The sequence below is a fragment of the Lycium barbarum genome, chromosome 7 (assembly GCF_019175385.1).
Source record: "Lycium barbarum isolate Lr01 chromosome 7, ASM1917538v2, whole genome shotgun sequence".
Classification (NCBI taxonomy): domain Eukaryota; kingdom Viridiplantae; phylum Streptophyta; class Magnoliopsida; order Solanales; family Solanaceae; genus Lycium; species Lycium barbarum.
In genome coordinates this window covers 106080385-106092000 of record NC_083343.1, presented here as the reverse complement: position 1 = coordinate 106092000, position 11616 = coordinate 106080385, and the positions used below count along the sequence as shown (strand labels likewise).

At 31.8% G+C, this 11616-nt stretch overlaps 1 long non-coding RNA gene across 1 annotated transcript; it reads left to right on the top strand.

The window, feature by feature from the left end:
* The first annotated feature begins 1296 nt into the window (after window positions 1-1296).
* LOC132602378 (uncharacterized) lies at window positions 1297-2785 on the top strand. The gene is made up of 4 exons (XR_009567757.1): window positions 1297-1526; window positions 1698-1778; window positions 2437-2476; window positions 2565-2785. It is a non-coding gene; the product is annotated as an uncharacterized LOC132602378 (long non-coding RNA).
* Window positions 2786-11616: the final 8831 nt, after the last annotated feature.

Sequence of the window (11616 nt, the reverse complement as noted above, 5' to 3'; positions counted from 1 at the left end):
CTACTGTAATTAGATGTGTTCATCAATCGACTCGATTTAATTATGCAAGATCTTACTTGTAAGTTTCAGATAAAATTTCAATAAAGAGGTGACTATATCTAATTACTTTCGATTAATTAATTATATCGAATTTGAACAAAATTTCACTAAGTCTACTCAAGCTTCATCTTGATCAAGTGTTCCGAGAATTCATGTTATTCAACTCGGACATGATCTATCAGAACAATGCATTTATTAATCTAGTGTAATTAGAGGTGTTCATCATTCGACCCGATTTAATTTTACAGTAAGTTTTAAAAATGATTTCACTAAATAGGTGATTATATCTAATTAATTTTGATTAACTAATTATATCGAACTTAAATAAAACTAAACTAAGTCCCACTGAAGCTTCATCTTGATCAAGAGCTTCCAGAATTGGTAACTGACTTAGACTTGTTCGACTAGAATAATACATTTATCGATCTAGTGTAATTAGAGGTGTTAATCATTCGATTCAATTCAATTTTATAGCTTGTAATTTTCAATATTACTTAAATAAATAAGTGATTATATTAACTTCGATTAACTGATCATATCAAATTCAAACAAAATTGCAATAAGTCTAACTCAAGCTTCACCCTGATCAAGTGTTTTGAGAATTATTATTTGACTCGGACATGATTTATTGGAACAATACCCTTGTCGATCTAGTTTAATTAGATGTGTTCATCATTCGACTCGATTCAATTTTACATGATCTTACTTGTAAGGTTCAAATATAATTTAAATAGAAAGGTGATTATATCTAATTACTTTTGATTAACTAATTATATCGAATTTAAATAAAATTCCACTAAGTCTCACTCAAGCTTCATCCCGATCAAGTGTTTCGAGAATTCATGTTATTTGACTCAGACATAATCTATCAGAAAAATATTTATCAATCTAGTGTAACTAGCGGTGTTCATCATTTGACTCGATTCAATTTTGCAGGGTCTTACTCGTAAGATTCAAATATAATTTAAATAAATAGATGACTATATCTAATTAACTTTATGACCTACTACTAATTCAATTACTTAATGATTGGCGTAAAATTATAAGTAGTTGAACTAAGGATTAATAATTTGGTATAGTTAATATAGAAGGGTATCTATATACCGTAATTTATATCAAATTAAGTAATGTTGATTAATAAGTTATAAAATAAAATGGAAAAAATCTAATTACTATATATGGAATGTATAGCAACGTATTTTATTATGAGATTTCTAACCAAAACTTCTTTTTATTGTTATAATTATTAGGGGGGAAACATGAATTCACAAATTCAAGACTTGGAAGAAAAAGGAATTCCCTCCTAATTATTTCGGTCTAAAATTTTTGTGCCTAAATTATAGCCTTCTTCATCTATTAGATTGAACAGTAAGATTAGAAAATCAGAAACCCTACAAGCCTAAAGCTTTCAAAATCAATCATTTATAGAGAAGGAAAATTTCTCATTAATTACTCATGTGAATCAACCTAATATCCCCAGAAGAAAGGTTCCGTCTTCTTCTTCTCCTCTGTCTCAATCTCCAATTTCAACCTTTACTTTTTTTTATTATTGCAAATTTAATCTTAATTTAAAATTTCTCACTTTTCTTGTTCTTAGATTATCAAACGGAATTGGGTTACTCCAACATCTGATGTTTTCTCTATTTGTCTTCTTACAGATTTGAGGCTTTATAGCGGATTCATATAGCTCAACGACTAAATTACTCTTACTATGCTTTTGGACTGCACAGGTTCTTAAGGTCCTTATCTTTGACATACCATTTTGTTACACTATATATATATATATATATATATATATATATATATATATATATATATATATATATATAGCTACTTGTCTCATTCATCATTGTTTTTAGAGAATTTTAATTGGTTAACAAATGTTATGTACAAAAACAGGAAGCATATTTTTTGTAATTGAATTGTGTACTTTATTTTTTGAGTTTTTTTTTTAAAAGATTTTGTCTCATACCCATAAGGAAAAAGAACTCACTCCAACTTCATTGAAAAAGATGTGGCTATATAATGGGTACAATATCTCTTAAAATTCATACTCCATGATATTATAGACTTTGTTGTTATGGACCATCTTTTTTAACAACAATCATTTAGTAGTACTAGTGTAACAGATTTATATTAATTACTCTAGAATGGTAAAATTTTCAATTCTACATTAATTATGAATTCATTTTAAGACAATGGTCACTACTTCAAAAGAAAGAGTAACTATTGCTAACTTTTGAAATCATTTTTACATGACTAATACAGAATTGGACAAAGGAAGAAAACGTTAAAAGCCTGCAATATTGAATAATGACAATTTGAGCTTGTGATTTGATTCTTGTATTTTTAAGTTGGCTAATTTTTGTATTCTCTTTGTTGGGAAATCTGTCAAAGGAGGGAGGAATTGAAGACTAAGAGGAAAAAGATTTTACCTGTGAGTTTTACTGATTATTGCAATGGTTTATATATATATATATATATTGTTTCTGCTTTCTGATGTTAAAATACTTTACTACTGATAGGTAAATTTATGGAATTAGAACAGAAATGACAAGCTAAAATCGATGTTGATCCAGCTAAGGTGCACTTGGAGACCGTGAGAGGAGAGAAGAAGAAGACTATGCGACTCTGGATCTCAAAGAAGATGGTGTCATAGAGGAATTCTGTATTGTGAATGTATTTTAATTGAAATTTAAAATTATGTCTAACCTGAAACATGTTTTGGAATCTAAAAACTTTTGAATTCTGTTAGCTGCATTATTAAGTTCTCAAAACTAACAATGCTCGTGGCAAATTCTTCAGTTTGTAGCAATAAATTTTTGAATTCATAGCTAAAGGTATATATAATTGCTACGTAACAAGAAGTTTTTGAATTCGTAGCTAAAGGTATATGTAATTGCTACGTAACAAGAACATAGCAAGACATTTTTACTTTCCGTAGCAAAATGCAAAAAAACTTTAGCTATAATTCCATATATTTCATGGCAAATGGTATGGATTCTTAGCTACAATAGAAAAATATTTGTGGCAAATTCTTTTACTCATAGCTATTAATTTTTTTTCGTAGCTAAATACGAATAATATTGCCACGAGATTAAGCTGTATAAATAGCCACAAAACATGTGTTTGCGTGGCAAACAAATCAAAAAATTTGCTACAATAAAACACTTTGTGGCTACAATATGAAGATAGCTACAACTTTTATCTGTCATGGCAAAAGAATACGATTACTTGCTATAAGTATATATTTCGTGGCAAAAAAGTTTTACCATCACAGCTACGACACAAAAATATTCGCAGCAATAAGTATTAGTCCTTAGCCACGGACCATGTAAAGTCTGTAGCTAACCTTTAGCTACGCTACATTTTGCTACGAATGCTACGGAAAAAAATATTGTAGCTAAAGTGTTTAGCTACAGAAATTTTCATGTTGAGCTACGCTGTATTTCGTAGCTATATATGTGTAATGTTGTAGTGTGTTCTGAAGAATCTGAGGAGAGTCTTTGTTTAAGAATTCCACCGTATCCTTCATCAGAAGCATCGATTTCGACTATCATAAAAGCATCTGGATTCGGAATACACGGGAGTTTCTGAACAACAGTCTTGATTTTCTGGACTGTCTTAGTTTGCTCTAGACTCCATGGGATTGGATTCTTTCTGAGACGCTTATAAAGAGGTTCACATATTTTCCTAATATTAGGAATGAAGTCTGCAACGTAATTAAGACTTCCTAAAAACCTTTGTAACTGAGTTTTATCAGGAATTTCATCTGGAAATTTGGATGAGAACTCAATGGCTCTACAGATGGGTTTATAAGTTCCTTGGTATAGGTCATGTCCTAAAAACCTAATCGTTGTTTGAAACAACTTAATCTTCTTAGCGCTTACTACTAAGCCATTATGTTTAACTATTTTGAAAAAGATATTCAAATGTTTAAAGTGAGAATGAATGTCTTCAGAAAATATTAATACATCATCGATATAGACAATAGACATATTGCTATAAGGATTGAAAATATTGTTCATTATGTTTTGGAATTCAGATGGAGCGTTTTTCAACCCAAATGGCATAACATTCCATTCATATTGTCCAAAAGGGACATTGAAGGCTGTTTTATATTTATCTTTTTCAGCAATTTGTATTTGCCAAAATCCTGATTTCATATCGAACTTACTATAGATATTAGCTTTGTAAGTTCTCTTTAGTAAATCTCTTTTATTAGGTATTGGATACCTAATCCATTGTAATACTTTGTTTAAAGGTTTGTAATTGATAACTAACCTGGGAGATCCTCTTTCTTTTTCAACATTTTTATTAAAATAAAACGCTAAACAAACTCCAGGGGGATCTAGAAGGTCTTATTATCTTCTTTTGTAGAAGATCATTGATTTCATTTTTACAAGTTTCCATTAACTCGTGGTTCATCTGGATAGGCCTTGCCTTAGTAGGAATATCCTGTTCATTGAATCCATCGATATATGGTAACTCAACAATATGTCGCTTTCTTTCCCAAAAAGCATTTGGTAGATCAGAACAAACTTCTTTTTCAAGTTGTTTTTGAAAACTGTTAATCTTCCCTATCATTCTCGGGGTTTTTAAAGTTTGTTCTATCTTTGTAACCTTGATTTCATTTTTTAAAGATGAAACATGTTTAGACAAACAATTGATTTTTAAAATCATTTGATTTTTTAAAGAATCACTTTCCTCTTGGGAAATGACTGTTAGATAAGGAAATTTTATTTCTTTTCCTAGGATGGTGGTATAGATTGCATCTAAACCTACATAATAAGGCTTAATTTGAATTATAAAAGGAGTTCGTAGGATAATTGATTCATTAATATCTCTAGCAACCACAAATTCATTTATAAAACAAATTCCATCATTACATATGTGGCCTTTTGAAAGTTTATAATTTATTTTTAGCTTTTCACCTGTAGCTGAATATAATTTGGCAGTACTTTTATCTAAGTACTTAGTAGGTATTAATCCTTCCATGATGCAGTTTTTATCTGCTCCGGAATCTACTAATGCTAATTTTTCAAGTACGATGTTTCCTACTCTTAAAGTGACAAAAATATGCCAAATTTGAGCCTTAATCATCTGTACTTTGCCAGGTGTTTGATTATTACTTGATTCAAGAATATCGTTATTGTTATACCCCATTTTAACCGGGTTGAAGCGGAGTACAACATATTGAAGATTCCTAAATTGCTTTATTTTAAGGAGTCGCCACCTAATTGATTTAACGGTGAATTAGGACACCTAAATGCTAACTAAGGTAAAGTTAAAACTAAACCTCCGTTAGTAGTCTGCTTAATCAGTATGATTCTAGGTAAGGGTTCTGTATTATCCTAAAGGGAATGGGTTAGGCATCCTTTAGAATCCGTTAACTACGGTTATCCGACCAAACTTAGGTTAATTAATTAGATTGAATAAAATGCTTGAAGCTAAAAAAAAGCTAAGAAATGTTGCTAAGGTTTATATAATATCAAAATGTTGCTTAAGATAAGATATAATAATTTATATGAAGGATTTTAAATGCTATTTAAAACTTATAGGAGTTGATATGGCTTTAAATAAAAAAATGTCGTTTAGAATGAGACTGGTAGAAAATACAATAATTTACGTAAAAGGAAGCTTCAAATATCATTTAAGATAAACTTGCTCATGCTTTAAATAAGAAGGCTATTAAAAATAAGACTAATACTTTATATAAAAGGAAATCTTAGGATGCTATTTGAAGTAAAATTTATAATAATTTCTAATAACTTTAAAAGGAAGTAGCATAATAAAAGTGAGTTTTACGAAATAGGATAATCTAACATATAAGTAAAGAAGATGCGAATTTATGCAATGCATTGATAAATATTGGAACGAGCTAAGCAATGAGATATTATTAATTGACTTTGAGTTTTAGGAGTGTGAAAAAATACAAAATAGCTAATAGCTTTCTTTTGTCTATTTTTTATTTTCTTTATCAACTATGCTTAATCAGGAATATGCGTGATTGGTTCAAAATCTGTAGAGTTATTTAAAATATGTTGGCGTGTTAATGATGTTTTGAAATTAAGACAATAAGAATAAAATATGATTCCTTTAACTCGAAAAAGAATTTATGCTATCAATTATTCTAGGGATAAATATTATGGCTATTGTAAAAAAAAAAAAAAAAAAAAGGAGAAAATGAAACTTATGGGAGATTGATTGTGAGTTTTTCTCCTAAATTTACTACCCAATATGTTAAAGTTAACTCACTAAATTCACTAAGTTCATCTAAATCAGGAAGAATAAAACAAAGTAAAATGTTAGTCACATAATATAAATCAAATGAAAATGAAAAAAAAAAAAAAAGTAAATCAAATGGGCCCAGCCCGTTTTGGGACTGTTGGGCCTATTCGCTGTTGGGTTTCGGCCCAGCAGCTCTTTTTGTATTGCTATGGATCTGGGCTGCTGTCGGGCCTCGTCCCAGCAAAGATTTATGCACTGCTGCGGGGGCTGACACGGAAGATGATCCGAGGAGATCATGTTGGGCTTTTAGCCCAAACACCGAATGCGGAAGAAGATGAATCCGAGGGACTCGTATGCGGTGGTCATGCATAAAAACGAAAGGAAAAGGATTAGTATACAATCAACAAATAAGATTAAACATGTGGACATATAAACTCAAAAAAAAAAAAAAAAAAAAAGGATCAATAGATGATGTATATTTGACGTGTTTCAATGAGGGTATACCAGCCATACGCGCGCGTATACATGATTCAGGCACAACGCGTTACGATATAAGCGAAACAATACTAAGACATGGACAGAAACTCAAACAGCCACATATCGTGTGTATTAATCAGCAGAAACCGCTTCAATGTGTCTAGACAAACTGCCAGTTTACATTTTAGTTTCGCTACTTACATAGGCAAACAAACAGAACCCACAGCATTTTATGTCATAAATAGGGAGACAACAGGCAGTTACAGATAGTCTAGTCCAAACGCTCATGATAACATAATTGCAATGTATAGTCTAGCGAAGCACGCCATTTAGGCAGATATTTCAAGAAATTAATCTATGACATATATACTCAAGATAGGGCATTTATAGATTTTGATAATGTCAAGTCACAAAAGGGCTATCAATCTCGGCTGAACTGAGCAGAACCACAACTATGCTGTAAAATTAATAGCAAAGCAGTTAAATGGTCATGATAAGTTCGGAATCATCTTTTGGAATCTTTGCACATACTAGATACAGGCAGAACCATGTTCAGGAATGGGAGGAAGATGGTAAATATGTTAGCTTACATGAGGATCACAATAGGATTATATGAGTGGGTCTGGACTAAATCATGTTTACATATGACGAGATCAACAATTTGAATTTCAGGCAAGGCGACAATCACAGTATGGGGGAACAGCACACAAATCCAATCTAAATGACTCAGGTTATTTACTGATGCCATATATCCCATATGAAGGTAATGGATAAATACACAGAGCCATGCTAAAAAAAGGAACTTATGATCGTTTGAAGTTGAAATACATGCCTGTAGTTATAGTGAATTTTAGATTAGCATTAAGACAGAGAAACATTCATTCAGCGAACTGTAATAGAGCATGTTGACCCAATACAGGACTGTTGCAATAATTCTTGTCAAGTTAAGTGAAATCAGGCATGAATAAAACACACTACACACTTCCCAAACCATTTCAAGTTTATATCTTTTAGCATGTAAAGGCACCAACTTAGCAGATTTGGTTTAGATTTGTCCCTATATGCTTTCTAATCCTCTTTTATTTTGATGCGTAACCACAAAGGATAAGATAACAATTATCAACGCTAAGATAAACATACTGCCAACAATCAAATGATTAAGCTGGGTTGGGAGGTATTTAAACTAATATTGAAGCCACTTAGCGGTAGAGGTGTAAGATACCTACACAAATAATGATATCTCAAGCTAAACTGATTCATCATTAAACCTACATGAGTGCTTAAGCTGAGGTTATTAAGAAACATCATTAACACTGAATACATACATGAAATTTCAGAACTAAACATACTTAGCAACTGATCAGATATACCAATACAAGACTGACACTAGCACTAAATTGACGCTAACTTAAAACAAAATGATCTCACTATATCATCGACCTTTATATAAATATTTAAACATCATGCTGAATTCAAATAAAGCAAAAAAATTCTAATACTTAGACTAACGACAAGGTTAAACTAGCAAACCAACAACATAATTACACATAAACACCAGATATTGTTGAAAACTACACCAAAAGGAAAAGATTTTACTCAAAACAAACATGCATTCCTGATATGTTCATGCCAGTATTGCATACTTATTCAGTTTATGCGTATTAAGGGTACCCAAACCAGAGACAACAGCAGATTCACTTTTCTTCAGATAGGATAATTTGAACACACATATGAGTACACATTGGCATGCACAAGCTAGCATCAGACAGGGCATAGGCACAAAAGATACAAGAAGGGTCATGACCAGTTTCAGCATGCAAAGATATGTCTCATGCCCAAATTTAAGGATTACCCAAAAACAGATGCAGAGCAGTTTAAGCAAGAAACTATCGACAGCTTAAACCACCACTGCTGTCCACCATATTCCAAATAAGTAGAAGAAAAATGGGATGCCCTTTTAAAAACCCTCACGAGCTGCTTAAGAGATGAAAATAGTTTGAACATTCAAGTAAAACAAGGACTAAATATACTTCGAGCATGCTAATGATAATATCGAACACAATGACTCATATGAACACTCCTAAATTGCAGTACTAAACATTTTACAAGGTCAGGTAGGAATTACGATTCGAACTCCTGTATGCATATTTAAACTCCCAATTTAAATTAAACGACATCGTATAACTAAACGAGGCATGCCCTTATTACCGGATTAAACCAAACATTACCAATATAGTCATCTAAATATAAGCATACGGACACAACTGAAACTAACATCAATCTAGGCTGGGATATGCATATACCAACATCATCGATTATCAAAATCGCAATCAACTAGGCTCGAACGTACACTCATACTACTAAGCTAAAGTTATGTTAACTGAAACTACGGAATATGCATGAAACCACTAAATTAACTGAAACGACAAAGCAACACACATCGACACACGAAAGAGAAGAACATGCGAGTAGAATAAAAGGGACAGAACGATTGCGGACCTTTTCCGGGTGCAGCGAACAGGGTACGGAGTCTCCGATATACCTCGAAACAACACAAAACTCTGAGCTCTCGATACTCAGACTCGAAACAGTCTCGGAAAAACGAAAAAAAGATCAGAACGACTTCTATTTCAAATGAATATCCGAGCAATATTAAAACGTACGAAACTTAGTAGCTTTTCAAAGGGTTTGAAGGAACTGGTAGGATTCGATTTTGGGTGTTTTGTAGTTCAAGAACCTTTTTTCTCAGGGAGGTTTTTTCCGATCCCTCTCAAAAAAAATCCCCGTCCGTTTTATAGGGTTTTGCTTGGTGCTGTGTTGAAATAAAAATAGATACGCGTGGGGAACAGGGGAATGGGGGGTGGCAGAAGCGTGGGGGGGACAAGGCGGAGTGGGGATGGCAGAGGTCACGTGGGGGGAGATGATGGAGAGGAGAGAAGGGAGCGGAAGAAGCAGAAGAGAGAGAAGAGAGCGGGGACGAAGGAAAAGGGGAAAGGAGAGGAGAGCTGCGACTGCTCTCTCTCTCTCTTTTGTTAAGGATGAGGTTTAGGGTTTTTAATAGTAGTGGGTCGGGTCGGGTAGTGTATTGGGTTGGGCTGGTCCGTTTTGAAATATTGGGCTAGTATTTGAAATGTGGATTGAGCATTAAAATGGGTTGGGCTGAATTAAAATGGGCTGGCAGATTAAAATGTGGACTGGTTTGTGAATTGGTCCGAAAATAGTGTTTAAATAAAAGACCTATTTAAATAACTTGTGTTAAAATATTACTTAATATGAAATATGCAATTATTAGTGCTCAGATAAAAAATGGCGTCGTAATAGCCGTGCAATAATATTTCAAAAATTCACAATAAACAATATTATTTAATTATGCAAAGATAAATGTGATGCGTGTGCGTAAGCTGGTAAAATGCTGAAACGTAAAATTATAATAATAATACTAATAAATAAAAGTAACGAATAGCGGTAATAATAATGTTAATAATAATAATAGTACTAATAATAATATTAATAATAATAATACTAATAATAATAATAATAATAATAATGATAATGGTAATAATAAGAATAATAATAATTAATAATAGTAATAGTAATAAAATAATAATAATTAATAATAATGATAATAATGGTAGTAGAGGCGGCAGTAAAGATAATGACAGGATAATAAAATGCCAGTATTAATAAAAGCTAATAATTATAGTAAAAAATGCAGATAATTATTTTTTAAAGTTGCCAAAATATTAGAAGCGAAAAATAGGTATTTTGGAGAATAGGTGGGACAAAATTGGGTGTCAACAGTTATGATCCTCGACTTTTTCGTCTTCGGATTCTTCTGAAATATTTCTTTCAATATCTTCTGCAAGAGATTCTTTTCTTGTCTGAGATATGATCTGATCAGTAATGTAATCCATTTCTACTTTATTAAGACGTGTCTTAATACCTCTAATTTCATTTTTTACCGAAACTAATTATGTTTGTAGATCTTGTACTGTAGGTTGACTTTCTTTTGAAGAAAACCTATTCATAACATTTTTCATGTTAAAGGGTTCAATTGAGGGTTTATCCCTTGGTTGGTTAAGAACGATATCTTTTAATTTAATCAGATATTCCTTCTTGATATCTTCGTCATTAATATGATTAATTAAATCAAAAAGAAATTCTTTCGATTCCTTATTGATTACATTTATTGAATTTTTTCCACAAGTACATATAGTTCCTGTGCAATCACATTCTTCTTCTGAAGAACTTCCTGTAGAACTATTGTCTGTAGCGATTTCAATATCACTATTCTCATCTGAAGAAAATGAAGTGTTATCATTTTCTTCAAGGATTGAGTGTAGTTCATGTTTTACTTTGTCATCAACATCTAAAAGATTTATCTTTCTTTTCTTTTTAATGTTGATTCTGCATTCATTAGACCTATGGCCTTTCTTTCCACATGTCCAGCATGTGTCACCTAAATTCTTTTTTGGTGTTCTTTTAAATCTTTTCCTTTTATAAGATTTTTCTGGATCTTTCTTTTTCCTATGTTTCGAGGAATTAGATCTCTCCATTGTTTTACTAAATTTCTTGGAAGGAGCGGAGACTGTTTCAAAACCAAAGTCTTGGCAAAAACTTCCTAAATCCTTTTGAGATTGATATTGATCTTTTTTAAGAGATTGTTTTAGTTTTAAATCTGTGCAAAGATCTAGTCCTGTCACATTAATAAAACTAATTATATCTCCGTATGTTAAATTCTCATAAGGAATTCTTCCATTAAATCTATCTTTAATTTTTGTTCTTACCTTCTCGGCGAACAAGGATGGTAAACCACTAATAAATCTTTCTTTCCACAAATCATTATTGCAGTCTTCTCTTATCATTACT